Source organism: Theropithecus gelada, chromosome 2 (genome assembly GCF_003255815.1).
Source record: "Theropithecus gelada isolate Dixy chromosome 2, Tgel_1.0, whole genome shotgun sequence".
Lineage (NCBI taxonomy): Eukaryota > Metazoa > Chordata > Mammalia > Primates > Cercopithecidae > Theropithecus > Theropithecus gelada.
In genome coordinates, this window is record NC_037669.1 from 98,664,831 (window position 1) to 98,681,865 (window position 17,035).

Here is a 17,035-nt window from a genome sequence, read left to right on the forward strand (position 1 = left end):
TTCCTTCTTATACCATAAGTAACATACTATATACGTTCTTTTGCATTTTGCCTTTTCCTTTAATAATGAGTGTTAGAAATTACTCCATATCAGTTCTTAGAGATTTTTCTCACTCTTTATTAAAACAAGTTTAGTATTCCACCAATGTTTGGCCCACTAGGTAGTTGCTTAATATTTGTAATTATAAGCAATAAATAATCTTGTTCATATTTAGTTTCCTATTGTTGTAGGTATATCTTCGGGGTAAATTGTGATTTACCAGTTTAATCACTAGAAGGATGATTTTGGGATCAAAGAGTAAATGCACTTGTGCTTTTGTTAGATACTGCCAGAATCCCTTATGTCAGCTTTTACCATTTTTCTGTCTCACCAGCAATGTATGAGAATGCCTGTTTCGACACAGTCTTCCCAATAGTGTGTTACCAACCTAACATAACCGTGGGAATTCCTTAACATTTTTATAGCTATTTAATATTGGAAAGAAGATTTATTTATTTATTTATTTATTTATTTATTTTTTATGGTCTGAGTTTTTATTTCAGTAACAATATTTTATTTTATTTATTTATTTATTCATTTTTTTTGGGGGCGGAGTTTCACTCTTGTTGCCCAGGCTGGAGTACAGTGGCATGATCTTGGCTCACTGCAACCTCCGCCTCACGGGTTCAAGTGATTCTCCTGCCTCAGCCTCCCGAGTAGCTGGGATTAGAGGCATGAGCCACCATGCCCAGCTAATTGTGTCTTTTTAGTAGAAATGGGGTTTCTCCATGTTGGTCAGGCCGGTCTTGAACTCCCAATCTTAGGTGATCCACCTGCCTCGGCCTACCAAAATGCTGGGATTACAGGCGTGAGCCACTGTACCTGGCCTCAATAGCAATAATTTTAAAATAAAAAATACAATTTAAGAAATACCAACAAGGTACTATGAAATTTATACTTGTTAATAATAATGTAAATATATCAATTGACAATTTTTATTGTATATATTTGAGGTCTATAACATGATGTTTTGATATACATATACATAGTAATGGGAGTACTACAGTCAAGCAAATTAACACACTTATTATCTTACATAGTTACATTTCCTTTTGTGTGTTTTATAAGATTGCCAGTAATCAATCCTCTTAGCAAATTTCCAGTATGTAATACAATATTATTAACTATAGTCCTCATGCTGTACAAATGTAAGTTAAACATGCTTCAGAGAAATTGTGCTCACACACAGTATTTTTCTTATAATTTTTCTGTTATTTTAGGAACAATAATTTTGCATATTGAATGAATAAAATATCTGTATACATAAAGACATCATTTTCTTTTTTTTTTTGGTTAAATTTATTTATATATTTATTTATTTTTATTATACTTTAAGTTCTACTGTACATGTGCATAATGTGCAGGTTTGTTACATATGTATACTTGTGCCATGATGCTGTGCTGCACCCATCAACTCGTCAGCACCCATCAACTCGTCATTTACGTCAGGTATAACTCCCAATGCAATCCCTCCCCCCTCCCCCCTCCCCATGATAGGCCCCGGTGTGTGATGTTCCCCTTCCCGAGTCCAGGTGATCTCATTGTTCAGTTCCCACCTATGAGTGAGAACATGCGGTGTTTGGTTTTCTGTTCTTGTGATAGTTTGCTGAGAATGATGGTTTCCACCTGCATCCATGTCCCTACAAAGGACACAAACTCATCCTTTTTTATGGCTGCATAGTATTCCATGGTGTATATGTGCCACATTTTCTTAATCCAGTCAGTCACTGGTGGACATTTGGGTTGATTCCATGTCTTTGCTATTGTGAATAGTGTGCATGTATCTTTATAGCAGCATGATTTATAATCCTTTGGTTATATACCCAGTAATGGGATGGCTGGGTCATATGGTACTTCTCGTTCTGGATCCTTGAGGAATCGCCATACTGTTTTCCATAATGGTTGAACTAGTTTACAGTCCCACCAACAGTGTAAAAGTGTTCCTATTTCTCCACATCCTCTCCAGCACCTGTTGTTTCCTGACTTTTTAATGATTGCCATTCTAACTGGTGTGAGATGGTATCTCATTGTGGTTTTGATTTGCATTTCTCTGATGGCCAGTGATGATGAGCATTTTTTCATGTGTCTTGGCTGTATGAATGTCCTCTTTTGAGAAATGTCTGTTCATATCCTTTGCCCACTTTTTGATGGGGTTGTTTGTTTTTTCTTGTAAATTTGTTTGAGTTCTTTGTAGGTTCTGGATATTAGCGCTTTGTCAGATGAGTAGATTGCAAAAATTTTCTCCCATTCTGTAGGTTGCCTGTTCACTCTGATGGTAGTTTCTTTTGCTGTGCAGAAGCTTTTTAGTTTAATGAGATCCCATTTGTCAATTTTGGCTTTTGTTGCCGTTGCTTTTGGTGTTTTAGACATGAAGTCCTTGCCCATGCCTATGTCCTGAATGGTATTACCTAGGTTTTCTTCTAGGGTTTTTATGGTATTAGGTCTAACATTTAAGTCTCTAATCCATCTTGAATTAATTTTCGTATAAGGAGTAAGGAAAGGATCCAGTTTCAGCTTTCTACTTATGGCTAGCCAATTTTCCCAGCACCATTTATTAAATAGGGAATCCTTTCCCCATTTCTTGTTTTTGTCAGGTTTGTCAAAGATCAGATGGCTGTAGATGTGTGGTATTATTTCTGAGGACTCTGTTCTGTTCCATTGGTCTATATCTCTGTTTTGGTACCAGTACCATGCTGTTTTGGTTACTGTAGCCTTGTAGTATAGTTTGAAGTCAGGTAGCGTGATGCCTCCAGCTTTGTTCTTTTGACTTAGGATTGTCTTGGAGATGTGGGCTCTTTTTTGGTTCCATATGAACTTTAAAGCAGTTTTTTCCAATTCTGTGAAGAAAGTCATTGGTAGCTTGATGGGGATGGCATTGAATCTATAAATTACCTTGGGCAGTATGGCCATTTTCACGATATTGATTCTTCCTATCCATGAGCATGGCATGTTCTTCCATTTGTTTCTGTCCTCTTTTATTTCACTGAGCAGTGGTTTGTAGTTCTCCTTGAAGAGGTCCTTGACATCCCTTGTAAGTTGGATTCCTAGGTATTTTATTCTCTTTGAAGCAATTGTGAATGGAAGTTCATTCATGATTTGGCTCTCTGTTTGTCTGTTATTGGTGTATAGGAATGCTTGTGATTTTTGCACATTAATTTTGTATCTTGAGACTTTGCTGAAGTTTCTTATCAGCTTAAGGAGATTTTGGGCTGAGACAATGGGGTTTTCTAAATATACAATCATGTCATCTGCAAAGAGGGACAATTTGACTTCTTCTTTTCCTAACTGAATACCCTTGATTTCTTTCTCTTGCCTGATTGCCCTAGCCAGAACTTCCAACACTATGTTGAATAGTAGTGGTGAGAGAAGGCATCCCTGTCTTGTGCCAGTTTTCAAAGAGAATTTTTTCCAGTTTTTGCCCATTCAGTATGATATTGGCTGTGGGTTTGTCATAAATAGCTCTTATGATTTTGAGATACGTTCCATCAATACCGAGTTTATTGAGCATTTTTAGCATGAAGGGCTGTTGAATTTTGTCAAAGGCCTATTCTGCATCTATTGAGATAATCATGTGTTTTTTGTCTTTGGTTCTGTTTATATGCTGGATTATGTTTATTGATTTGCGTATTTTGAACTAACCTTGCATCCCAGGGATGAAGCCAACTTGATCATGGTGGATAAGCTTTTTGATGTGCTGCTGGATCCGGTTTGCCAGTGTTTTATTGAGGATTTTTGCATTCATGTTCATCAGGGATATTGGTCTAAAATTCTCTTCTTTTGTTGTGTCTCTGCCAGGCTTTGGTATCAGGATGATGTTGGCCTCATAAAATGAGTTAGGGAGGATTCCCTCTTTTTCTGTTGATTGGAATAGTTTCAGAAGGAATGGTACCAGCTCCTCCTTGTACCTCTGGTAGAATTCAGCTGTGAATCCATCTGGTCCTGGACTTTTTTGGTTGGTAGGCTATTAATTATTGCCTGAATTTCAGAGCCTGCTATTGGTCTATTCAGGGATTCAGCTTCTTCTTGGTTTAGTCTTGGGAGAATGTAAGTGTCCAGGAAATTATCCATTTCTTCTAGATTTTCTAGTTTATTTGCGTAGAGGTGTTTATAGTATTCTCTGATGGTAGTTTGTATTTCTGTGGGGTCGGTGGTGATATCCCCTTTATCATTTTTTATTGCGTCTATTTGATTCTTCTCTCTTTTTTATTAGTCTTGCTAGCGGTCTATCAATTTTGTTGATCTTTTCAAAAAACCAACTCCTGGATTCATTGATTTTTTGGAGGGTTTTTTGTGTCTCTATCTCCTTCAGTTCTGCTCTGATCTTAGTTATTTCTTGCCTTCTGCTAGCTTTTGACTGTGTTTGCTCTTGCTTCTCTAGTTCTTTTAATTGTGATGTTAGAGTGTCAATTTTAGATCTTTCCAGCTTTCTCTTGTGGGCATTTAGTGCTGTAAATTTCCCTCTACACACTGCTTTAAATGTGTCCCAGAGATTCTGGTATGTTGTATCTTTGTTCTCATTGGTTTCAAAGAACATCTTTATTTCTGCCTTCATTTCGTTGTGTACCCAGTAGTCATTCAGGAGCAGGTTATTCAGTTTCCATGTAGTTGAGCAGTTTTGATTGTGTTTCTTAATCCTGAGTTCTAGTTTGATTGCACTGTGGTCTGAGAGACAGTTTGTTATAATTTCTGTTCTTGTACATTTGCTGAGGAGTGCTTTACTTCCAATTATGTGGTCAATTTTGGAATAAGTGCGATGTGGTGCTGAGAAGAATGTATATTCTGTTGATTTGGGGTGGAGAGTTCTGTAGATGTCTATTAGGTCTGCTTGCTGCAGAGATGAGTTCAATTCCTGGATATCCTTGTTAACTTTCTGTCTCGTTGATCTGTCTAATGTTGACAGTGGGGTGTTGAAGTCTCCCATTATTATCGTATGGGAGTCTAAGTCTCTTTGTAAGTCTCTAAGGACTTGCTTTATGAATCTGGGTGCTCCTGTATTGGGTGCATATATATTTAGGATAGTTAGCTCTTCCTGTTGAATTGATCCCTTTACCATTATGTAATGGCCTTGTGTCTTTTGATCTTTGATGGTTTAAAGTCTGTTTTATCAGAGACTAATATTGCAACCCCTGCTTTTTTTTGTTTTCCATTTGCTTGGTAGATCTTCCTCCATCCCTTTATTTTGAGCCTATGTGTGTCTCTGCATGTGAGATGGGTCTCCTGAATACAGCAGACTGATGGGTCTTGACTCTTTATCCAGTTTGCCAGTCTGTGTCTTTTAATTGGAGCATTTAGTCCATTTACATTTAAGGTTAATATTGTCACGTGTGAACTTGATCCTGCCATTATGATATTAACTGGTTATTTTGCTCGTTAGTTGATGCAGTTTCTTCCTAGCCTCAATGGTCTTTACATTTTGGCATGTTTTTGCAATGGCTGGTACCGGTTATTCCTTTCCATGTTTAGTGCTTCCTTCAGGGCCTCTTGTAAAGCAGGCCTGGTGGTGACAAAATCTCTAAGCATTTGCTTGTCTGTAAAGGATTTTATTTCTCCTTCACTTATGAAACTTAGTTTGGCTGGATATGAAATTCTGGGTTTAAAATTCTTTTCTTTAAGAATGCTGAATATTGGCCCCCACTCTCTTCTGGCTTGTAGGGTTTCTGCTGAGAGATCTGCTGTTAGTCTGATGGGCTTCCCTTTGTGTGTAACCTGACCTTTCTCTCTGGCTGCCCTTAAGATTTTTTCCTTCATTTCAACTTTGGTGAATCTGGCAATTATGTGTCTTGGAGTTGCTCTTCTTGAGGAGTATCTTTGTGGCGTTCTCTGTATTTCCTGAATTTGAATGTTGGGCTGCCGTACTAGGTTGGGGAAGTTCTCCTGGATGATATCCTGAAGAGTGTTTTCCAACTTGGTTCCATTTCCCCCTCACTTTCAGGCACCCCAATCAGACGTAGATTTCGTCTTTTTACATAATCCCATACTTCTTGAAGGCTTTGTTCATTTCTTTTTCTTCTTTTTTCTTTAGATTTCTCGCTTCATTTCATTCATTTGATCCTCAATCACTGATACTCTTTCTTCCAGTTGATCGAGTCGGTTACTAAAGCTTGTGCATTTGTCACGTATTTCTCGTGTCATGGTTTTCATCTCTGCCCGTTCGTTTATGGCCTTCTCTGCATTAATTATTCTGGTTATCAATTCTTCCACTTTTTTTTCAAGATTTTTAGTTTCTTTGCACTGGGTATGTTATTTCCTCCTTTAGCTCTGAGAAGTTTGATGGACTGAAGCCTTCTTCTCTCATCTCGTCAAAGTCATTCTCCGTCCAGCTTTGATCCGTTGCTGGCGATGAGCTGCGTTCCTTTGGAGGGGGCGATGCGCTCTTATTTTTTGAATTTCCAGCTTTTCTGCCCTGCTTTTTCCCCATCTTCGTAGTTTTATCTGCCTCTGGTCTTTGATGATGGTGATGTACTGATGGGGTTTTGGTGTGGGTGTCCTTCCTCTTTGTTAGTTTTCCTTCTAACAGTCAGGACCCTCAGCTGTAGGTCTGTTGGAGATTGCTTGAGGTCCACTCCAGACCCTGTTTGCCTGGGTGTCAGCAGCAGAGGCTGCAGAAGATAGAATACTGGTGAACAACGAGTGTACCTGTCTGATTCTTGCTTTGGAAGCTTCCTCTCAGGGGTGTACTCCACTGTGTGAGGTGTGGGGTGTCGGTCTGCCCCTAGTGGAGGATGTCTCCCAGTTAGGCTACTCAGGGGTCAGGGATCCACCTGAGCAGGCAGTCTGTCCGTTCTCAGATCTCAACCTCCGTGTTGGGAGACCCACCGCTCTCTTCAAAGCTGTCAGACAGAGTCGCTTGCGTCTGCAGAGGTTTCTGCTGCTTTTTGTTGTTGTTGTTGTTGTTGTTTAGCTGTGCCCTGTCCCCAGAGGTGGAGTCTACAGAGACTGGCAGGACTCCTTGAACTGCTGTGAGCTCCACCCAGTTCGATCTTCCCAGGGCTTTGTTTACCTACTTAAGCCTCAGCAATGGCGGGTGCCCCTCCCCCAGCCTCGCTGCTGCCTTGCGGTTAGATTGCAGACTGCTGTGCTAGCAATGAGGAAGGCTCCGTGGGCATAGGACTCTCCCGGCCTGGTGTGGGATATAATCTCCTGGTGTGCCCGTTTACTTAAAGCGCAGTATTGGGGTGGGAGTTACCCGATTTTCCAGGTGTTGTGTGTCTCAGTTCCCCTGGCTAGGAAAAGGGATTCCCTTCCCCCTTGCGCTTCCCAGGTGAGGCGATGCCTCGCCCTACTTCAGCTCTCACTGGTCGGGCTGCAACAGCTGACCAGCACCGATTGGCACTCCCCAGTGAGATGAACGCAGTACCTCAGTTGATAATGCAGAAATCACCTGTCTTCTGTGTCGCTCGCACTGGGAGCTGGAGACTGGAGCTGTTTCTATTCGGCCATCTTGCTCTGCCCGCCCCCGACATCCTGAAAAGAAGATTTAAACAAAGCGTCATCTTGGGCAACAATAACTTTAAGAGCAAGTAAAATAAGGTTTAGTGATGCAAGTGTTATTTATGAATTTCAAATGCGTTTACTATTGTTTAGCATGTACTATTGTCCCAGAGCTGTCTTAGCATTCCTAAGTCATAGACATTCATTTCATTTGGGACATGTCATTGAGAATCATTAACATGCAGAGAAAGTGATATACAGAGAAGCTAATGTGCACATATATTCCCACATTTTTAAAAAAATGGGTGGGGGTCTTAATTTTTGAGCAAAGAAATAAAAGTCACCAGACTTGGGAATTTCCATTTTCAAAAAGTTCAGTAGGTCTTTGCTTTCAGAACACGTTGTCAAATGAATTTTAGCACAAGTGAATGTCTTTAAGAAATCAATATTACTAGTATTAATTATTAAAATTCCTTGGATTATTCCATGTAAGTGTATTATCCCTACACTAAAATAAATAATGAGTGATGGAATTTTATAATAGAGATCGCTGGTACAGAGGAGCTCGATTAAGGTGCAATGGCATTTATTTTAATACCATTAAATATATATTACATATGTCATTAAATATGCATCATATAGTAGTATATATAAATATGTATATTTATAAATTCTGTGGAAGATTCTGGAAGGGCAGAACATTGGTGAGCATATTATCGAACTCCACAGCAGCAAAAAGGTACTCATTGTCTATTGTCTCAGTGATTCAGTCTCTTTTTAATAAGGTGACCCCGTACCAGTGAGCAAAGCCATGCCCATTCAAAGGTTTAGAACATGTTTGCTGTCATATACTGTGTCAGATTTTGTTGTCATGGTTTTCTCACTATGAATTAGAAGTGACTTGATAAAGATAATTTTTAGGGCTTTGTCCTTTTTTTGTTTTTGTTCTTTATTGTCTTGCTGCATTGTTGCTGTTTGGTGTTGGGTTGTCATTAAAGTGAACAATTTTAATTTGACTTCTCAAAATGCAGATTGCGGTTCATCATGTATCAGACTGCGCTCTCCAAACATCCTCTATGTAACGTGATTAATCAATAAGTGTAGTATTAACTCATTCTTTGTGTTGATATGTTACCGGGTTTGAAATTTCTCAGGTCCTAAGACAATTTAGCCACTACTTTAGTTAAAAATCAATGGATGTTAAAGGAAATGAATAAACAGATAATACTGTTTAAAAGGATATTTGGAAGAGAGAATTTCCCATCTTTGGGGGAGGTATTGTTAGTGGTGGCAAATCCGTATGGGTCTGCAACAGTTTCAGTTCTTGCCTCCTCAGAAGAAGGAATTCGACTCATGGGCATAGGCAGACTCAAGGCAAGTTTTAGAGCGGGAGTGAAAGTTTATAAAAGTTTTATAGCAGGAACAAAAGGAAGTAAAGTATACTTGGAAGAGGGCCAAGTGGGCAACTTGAGAGATTCAAGTTTGTGGTTTGACCTTGGACTTGGGGTTTTATATGTTGGCATGCTTCCAGGGTCTGCATCTCTTCTCCCCTGATGCTTCCCTTGGGGCGGGTTGTCCACATGTGCAGTGGCCTCCAGAACTTGGGAGGGGCCACATATGTGCTGTGTTTACTGGAGTTGTACACATGCTCACTTGAGGCAGTTCTTCCCTTACCACTAGAATGTTCCCAGAAGGTCATATACCAGTTAAACTCTGCCATTTTGCCTCTTAGTGCACATGCTTGAGCCCAGTCACCCAACTCCTTAGATCTTATCAGGAAGCTTCTGATCACCAGTTTCAGGTGTTTCTATCTAGGGAGACTGCCTTTCCCTAGCACTGACTGTGACCAGTAATTTTAGACAGTTAACAACCGCCTATCACCTGATGTTGCCTGATGTTCCTGGTTGGGGTCAGGGGCCCTCTCCTGCCCTGCTCATGTCTGCCTGACTACCTGCTGTAACATTGTGAGCTTGGATTATGAGGGAAGAACCTCCCTTTTGCATATAGGTGCTCTGTCCTGGAAAGGTGGTCTGGTTGAAGACAGAAAAGCTGTTACCTGGAAACATATGCCTGGCCTTTCTATAGCTATGAGGCCATGGATGGTCTGTATTGAGTTTCTGTTTCTTTTGTAGGCAAGATTGGGGAGTGGCCTAGAACCCTGGATGAAGAAAGGGGATGGGGGTAGCAGAATAGCTACAATTTGTCTGCATAAGAAATAAAAATGTATTGGTTGGTGGGAGAGTTAAGAAAAGAGGAAAGGAGGCAGAAACAACGAGGAGGGCTGCCTAGAAGCCAAAAAGTTAGGCAGCAGGACAGGAGCCCAGAGCTTGTGAAGGAAGAAGGCCTGTGAGAAAAGTTAAAGTTGCAAGTGATTGAAGATGATTAAAAACAGATATACTTCAATTTTAAATTGTTGGTGTTGCTGCTATAAACCCTCCATTACTCCAGACTCTCAATAAAGTCTGGTATACATACCAAGAATTTGTGAGTCTTCTAAATGTAATTATTAAAAAGGGCTATGTTCTATGACTTACACTGGTGGGTAGAAATCAACAAAGATCAACCAAATGAGAAAAAACAGACTGTCTTTTCAGAGTTGCTATAGCAAAGAAGTTGGCCAACATCACTAGCATTTGGCAGAGACTTAAAGGCAAGGCGGGGAGTGGGAGAGGGAAGACTTCAGGTGTGCCCTGATTGGAGGCTATTGGCAGGGGAAATTGGAAGTGGGCTCATTAGAAGCAGGACATCCTATGTGGTTGGTTCGGGGAACATTTTTGGCTTTCTCTAGTCGGCCCTAAGTTAGAAGAGTACGCAAAATACTGAAGCTGACAGTCATTGACTAAATCCTAACCATCCCAGTCTAATTGCTACCGAGGTTGTGGTTTTGGCTTCCCTACTGGTTCCTGTAGAGGTTGTGGGTTAGAGTTCTATTGTCATATATTGTCATATATAGTCTGGCTCCCACCAGTATATTCAGTCTCCCAGAAGCAAATAGCAGGCAGGAGAAGGTAAAAAGCAGATATGTGAGGTAGAAACTCAGAGTTGGCAGTGAATCATGGGAAAGTAAATAAGCCTCTGCAAATTCCCAGAAATCTTGGAAAGGACACTAAATTGCCTAATAGCACGCAAGGCTGACGGTTTTATTTGAAACTCAAAGTTTAGGGTGACCTCAGCTGATAACTAGGATACAAAAGCAAATTAGGTTTTGTTTTGTTCTAAAGAAATTGACATTCTGTACCATAAACAAATACTTTTGTAAGTTCAAATCTTTTAAAAAATGCCTTCTTTATACTAAAAAATAGTATGAATAGAGTTATAGCAGTGATGTAAAAAGTGGCCCCAAGAAAACTTTTTAGCTATTTGATTTGCTCGTATATTCTTAGTAAGGTCCTTAGATAAACCATCTGTTTGTTTGTTTGTGTGTTTATTCATTTTTTAGGGATGGGGTTCCACTATGTTGCTCAGGCTGTTCTCAAACTCCTGGGCTCGAGCGATTCTCCCACCTCGGCCTCCTAAGTAGCTGAGTCTACAGGTGTGAGCCACTATGCTTGGCTATACTATCTTTGAGAATGTAGTGAGCCAGATTCAGGTCCTACTCTGAATAACTCTCTCATATAGAGAGTTCCCATATATGTCTGTTTCTAGAGTCTCTATTCTGTTCCATTGATCGTATCTAGCCCTGTGCTTATAGCATTTTATTTCCATCATAGTAAATGTGGAAACTTGTTAGAGTTAGGTATCCTTTTCCCAAGCTTTCTTGGAAGTTTTCTTTTATTCTTTTTGTTGTTGTTAAGATGGAATCTTGCTCTGTCGCCCAGTCTGGAGTGCAGTGGCACAATCTCAGCTCATTGCAATCTCCGCCTCCCAGGTTCAAGTGATTCTTGCCCCTCAGCCTCCCGAGTAGCTGGGATTACAGGCGCTTGCCACCATGCCTGGCTAAGTTTTGCATTTTCAGTAGAGATAAGGTTTCATCATGTTGTCCAGGCTGGTCTCGAACTCCCGACCTCAAGTGATTTGCCCAACTCAGCCTCCCCAAGTTGCTTCCAGGCGTGAGCTACTGCACCTAGCCAGTTTTCTGTTCTTCTTGGTCTGCTTTCCATGTATATTACAGAGTCAATATGAGGAGTTCCTGAAAACCTTGTTAGATTTTTTGTGTGTGTTGGAATTATAGATTAATTTTCAGAGAATTGGCCTCTCTGAGTCTTCTTATTAAAAACTGCGTTTTACCTTCATTTATTCACTTCTCTAACGTTCTTGCTTTCTTTATATAGATGTGCGTTGCTGACCTATAATTTTCCTTATCTCTGAAGAATTTCTTTAAATATTTCTTACAAGGCAAGTCTGCTGGTGAAAAATTTCTTCAATTTTTGTCTGTGAGAAAGTCTTCATTTCTCCTTCAATTTTGAGGGATAATTTCATTGTATACAGAATTGTAGGTTGGTGGCTTTTTTCTCTTAGCACTTTGAAAATTTCATTCCAGCATGATGTGTCAGGTGAACTGAACTTAGGTAAATGGACCTTTAGTGTGAAGTTTTATGTTTATAAAAGGCCAGGAGGTAGGCTGTGTTGGTTGTTTGTGGTAGTTGTAGGTTTCAGAGACTAAAATTTCCTCTAGTAACCGAGTTGTTTTCTCTCCTGTTGTCTTTGGGTTTCCCTAAGAACTCTGTCTTAAATACCACGTGTATCAGTTGTAAGTCTGTGTTACTATACTGAAGCCGTGTTGATGTTGTGGTAAGGTGTTGGGGGAAGGGATGTATTGTATAGTTCTGTGATTAGGTCTTACTCTTTTAGTGAGCCTGAGTACCTAGGCTGTGACCTTCACAAGTGCTTTTCAGCGTCCCCAACCTCCCACTGTAGGTGAGACAAGAAGGCTAGAGGGGCCTGGAGTTGGGCATTTCCATTGCCCTGGGGAGTTAAGTTCTGCTAAAACCCCATTAAGTTAGGCTGTTGTAAAATAGCTTCCCTGAGTCCAGACCTTTGTTAAACAATGCTCTGGGCATATTTCAAAATGGTTAAATTTCTCCTTCCCCTACTGAAGTACCAGGGGATTTTTTCTCCAAGTTCACCCTGAAAAGTGGTGTTGGTGGGGAGCTCCTGACGGTAACACTTGCAGAAGCATGGGGGCTCTCCTAAGGCTGGGCCTCCGGGAGTTTTTAATCTCTCAGACTAGTCCATGCTCAATCTCCAACAGTTTCAGTCAATCACCCTTTATGTTGTTGTTGTGGTTGCTGTCTCCAGCGGTGGTTCCTGCTCCTGGTAGGCTGTGATTTTCTGAATTTGCTTGTCCCTCCAGTTTTGAGGATGGTGGTTTCCCTATGACTTCGATTCTTTGACCTATCTAAGAAAAGTTGTTGATTTTTAGTTTGTTTAGCTTTTTCTTTGTTGTATGGTTGGTTGTGATGATTTCCAAACCCTTTACATGTTGGTCTAGAACCCAGAAGTCCATCAACGACTATAGTACCTGTAAATATATTCATATGCATATACACACACATATATGCACACATACGTTTATATCCATATATATATTCTTGCTAAGATCACAATATTCCTGTTGTAAATGGAACTTTTTTGAATTATGTTATTCAGTTGGTTGTTGTAGGTACATATAAATGTTACTGACCATGGTCCTTGGGCTCTCAGTGCAATAGAAATTGACATGAGGCCAAAAGAGTTTTCTCACACAAGGCTTCATTGGAGCTTGTGCCTGGGCATAAAGGAAGTATCATGAGAGAGAATTCCCAGACAAACTCTTTGAAGAGCTGGTTGGAAATTTTTATTAGGCAAGACATAGGAATTAATAAATAGGGTAGGGTATGCAGTCTGGGCTGGGCAAAGAACGTAAAGGGTAGGGTATATAGGTCAGCACAACTGCTTATGATGTTTATCTTGAGAAATGGGCCACCTGGTGGTCTGGCCAGTGACAACAAGGCTGTCATTCCTTCCTGAGGTGGAACACTCTACAACTTTGGTTTATTTTGGATCTCCTAAGGCCAGTTCTTGGAATTCCTTAAGTAAAAGGCATGGTTAAACATTATGGGAGCATAGAAGAACAACAGAGTATGACTAAAGCCTTGGGATTAGTGGGTAAGACATCAGTGAAGTAGTGGTGTGGGTTTTGTGATCAGTGGGAATGTATTAAAGAATGCTCTGGTGAGGGTGAGCTGAAGCCAAGCCTCATTCCTGCTGTCTCATTCCCTGCTGAGAAATTTCACCTTCTTTATGCTTAAGGAGAAAGGGCCGAAGATCTCATCTTCGGAAGCTACTTCCTGCTGAACAAGTTATTGTCCTTGCCTAACCTTTTAGGGCAAGCAGTTTTTATAAGATTTAGAATTACCTCAAAGGTAGCTCAGAGAAAGGAAAATTCAAGACAGGAAGTCAGAAGTTGTTCATGGAGGGGAAAATAATAAATGGCAAAGGTCACACAAATATAAAACCAGAAAGGACTCATTCTCTATGCCAGGTATTGAACCCAGGCAGCCATTGTGAAAAGGCACAGCCTTAGCCACTGAACTACAGCATGAGGCTATTGTCATTGGTCTTCCCAGAAGGAAACTCGAGTAGCCATTTTCAAGCTTGCAAGGAATTTCACCTGCTCAAGATAATTTGTAAGGCTAGCCATGACATTCTTATGCATCCTTCTTTTTAATTTAAACCTTTTAAAAATTGTTGAGAATGAGAAAAGTGCTTTTCCTTTAATGATGTACTTAGTTTCAATAGCGACTCAATCCTAAAACCCTTTAAAGCTCAGATGGTAATTTTTCAGGTTTTTATAATATAAGCAAGTGGTATTTCTAGAGAGGGGGTAGAGGAGGCATCTCCATGGTCTCTAAGAATTTACTGTCTGAAATAGATTTAAGATAGCAAAAGATGACAAAAGCCCCTTGGGGTGGGACCTTTTAAGACAGAACTCATCTCCAAGGGCTTTTGACACATTTGGGACAAAGAATTTGTGCTTGTGTCTCAGACTCCAGGTTCTTTCAGACTGGCTACCTGACATAAGCCTCGGAATTCCCACCTTCTGGATGCTAGATAGCAAGAAAGGGAACCCCCCATGGTCATAAGGTCAGGCTCCCAAAGACAGAAAATAAAATGAAAGGGAAACTTCATCCAGTTTTTGTTTCAAGGACCTGCAGCCATGTTTGTAACTGACGAGTCTGCCAAACAGCAGGCTTATAGGAGTCATAGGCCTTGAGACAAACAATTATCTTTACCATTTCACTCAACTGGTTTGCACAGAGAAGCAGGCCAGAAGCCTGGCTGGTAAGAAATCCTTAACCTTTTGCTGGCATGCCAGGTTTCTGGGTTCCCTTTCTGTGTAGCTTCTGGAAGAGCAAAGCAGCTTTTGTTGACTCTGCTCACTGAAGCATAGCTGTGGGGGCCAAGCTGCATTACAAGAGAAAGTCATCTTTTGTCCATTTTATGGAGGAACCGAAGGAAAGCCTCTTATCTTTGCAAGATGCCACCCAACAGTCTGCATGGGGGAATCAGATGTCAAATGAAACACACAAGAAGGAAAAATGGATCAGGACAGGAGTGACACAAACTCAGGACCCATGTGCTGTCAGTCCTCTCTTCACAAAGATAGCACCCAGGGTTTGTTGCAGGCTTGAATAGACAGACGACAAAGTCCACAGCCTTCCCTTTCCCACAAGGCGTGGCAAAGGGAGGGAACGTACTTAAAGAAAATTACAGAGCCCAGTGCCAGACAGAGTTTCCTACCAGCCAAACTGAATGACCGTTTTGGCCTGTGCTGCATGGGTGTCTATTGAGGTTGAACCAGTGCCACATGGGTATCTACTGAGGCTGAATCAGTGCCACACAGGTGTCTATTTAGGCTGAAACAATGAAGTTAATGAAAAGTGAAGGAAGGGAAGGAGAAAGGAAGAAGAAAGAAAAAGAAAGACACAACAAATAGAAGACCAGGAGGGAAGGGAAAGCATTGTCCAGGCTGGGTTGTAAGGAATCTCAGGGAGGCTGGAGGAAGAACTCACCAGTCATAGCAGCGCTGAATCAAAACTTCAGGTGACTTCCTGTCAGCCACGAAGGGGTCACGTCCCGCTGTCCTGCTGGCTCACAAGCCTCCCTCCACAGAGGAGAAAAAAGCTCCCCATGTCTGGTGATCCCAGATAAGCCCTGAATGAATATGTTACTGACCATGAGTTCTTGGGCTCTTAATGCAATAGGACATGAGGCCGACAGAGTTCTCCCAGACAAGGCTTCATTGGAGCTTATGTCCGGCGATGAGGGAAGCAGCATGAGAGAGAGAGAGAGAGAGAGAGAGAGAGAGAGAGAATTCCCTGACTGACTCTGAAAAGAGCTGGTTGGGATTTTGTATTAGGCAAAGCATGGAAATTGATACGAGGGGTAGGGTGTGCATACTGGACTGGGCAAAGCACATGATGGGTAGGGTGTGCAGGGCAGTGTATGTGGTTACAATGGTCATCTTGAGTAATGGGCCACCTGGTGGTCTGGCCAGGAGCATCAAGGCTGCCATTCCTTCCTGAGGTGGGACACTCCACAACCTTGGTTTGATAGTTTGGATCTCCTAAGGCCAGTTCCTGGAATTCTTTAAGTAAAAGGCATGGTTAAACATTTTGAGAGCTCAGTGGAACAATATAGCATGACTAAAGCCTTGGGGTTAGCGGGTATGGTATCAGTGAGGTAGTGGTGTGGGTTTTGTGATCACTGGGAATGTATGAAAGAATGCTCTAGTAGGGATGAGCTGGAGCCAAGCCTCATTCCTACTCTGTCTCATAAATACTGTTGATTTTTCTGTATTCATCTTCTGACAAGCTTGCTTTTTTGACCATTTAATTGTTTTTAAATTTCTTGAGTTGGGCACTTAGATCATTTGTTTCAGTCTTACTCCTCTCGTGATATACACTATTCAACCTTTAAGATAGCTGTTGATCATGTTGGTAGTATTGATAGCAGCATATATTTCTTTCCTTTGCATAGTTTTTTCTTTAGACATAACTATAAGTTTGGAGTTCTCAAAATACCTTGGTGAAGCATGATATCTGTGCTTTGAGTGATGTGATGTGACATCACTTAGTGGAAGAGGGTGAACTAAACACCCCTGGTTCTTAGGGTCCTTGTAAAAATATTGAGAGATACTATCACATAGAAATTTCTTATGTCAACTGGAGATAGAACAGGTTAATACTAGTGGGCCACCAATCACGTATGGAGATTCTTGCCTCTGCAGGTCATTGTTTTGTTGGTATGGAGAGCAAGATGTCATTTGGCGGTGCACAGATTCTCCTGCTCTTTTATCAGTATAGAGAGAACAAGTACACAAACAATGGGAATTTTGTTTGTTGTCACTAAAATAGTTCATCAAATGAAACAGTAGTTTTCATCATTAGATGAGCGTAGGGATTCTTTCTTTTTTGGTATTTTGGAGGAAAATACTTGTCTTTTGGGGTTAAGTTTTAAACCATATTGATTGTTCTCTGATACAACTGGGAACTCGCAGAGGTGGTTTGTCTAGTGGATTTACATCTTTGGGGTCTATTTCTAAAAATAACCAAGACCAACTTGTCATAGTTATTTGATGTAT

The 17,035-nt window shown here is 40.8% G+C and overlaps 1 protein-coding gene across 4 annotated transcripts in view; it reads left to right on the forward strand.

Annotated features, from left to right (window-relative positions):
* The window catches only part of ULK4 (unc-51 like kinase 4), a 696,865-nt gene that overhangs the window by 251,415 nt on the left and 428,415 nt on the right, over window positions 1–17,035 (forward strand). The gene's annotated exons all lie outside the window — the stretch shown is intronic.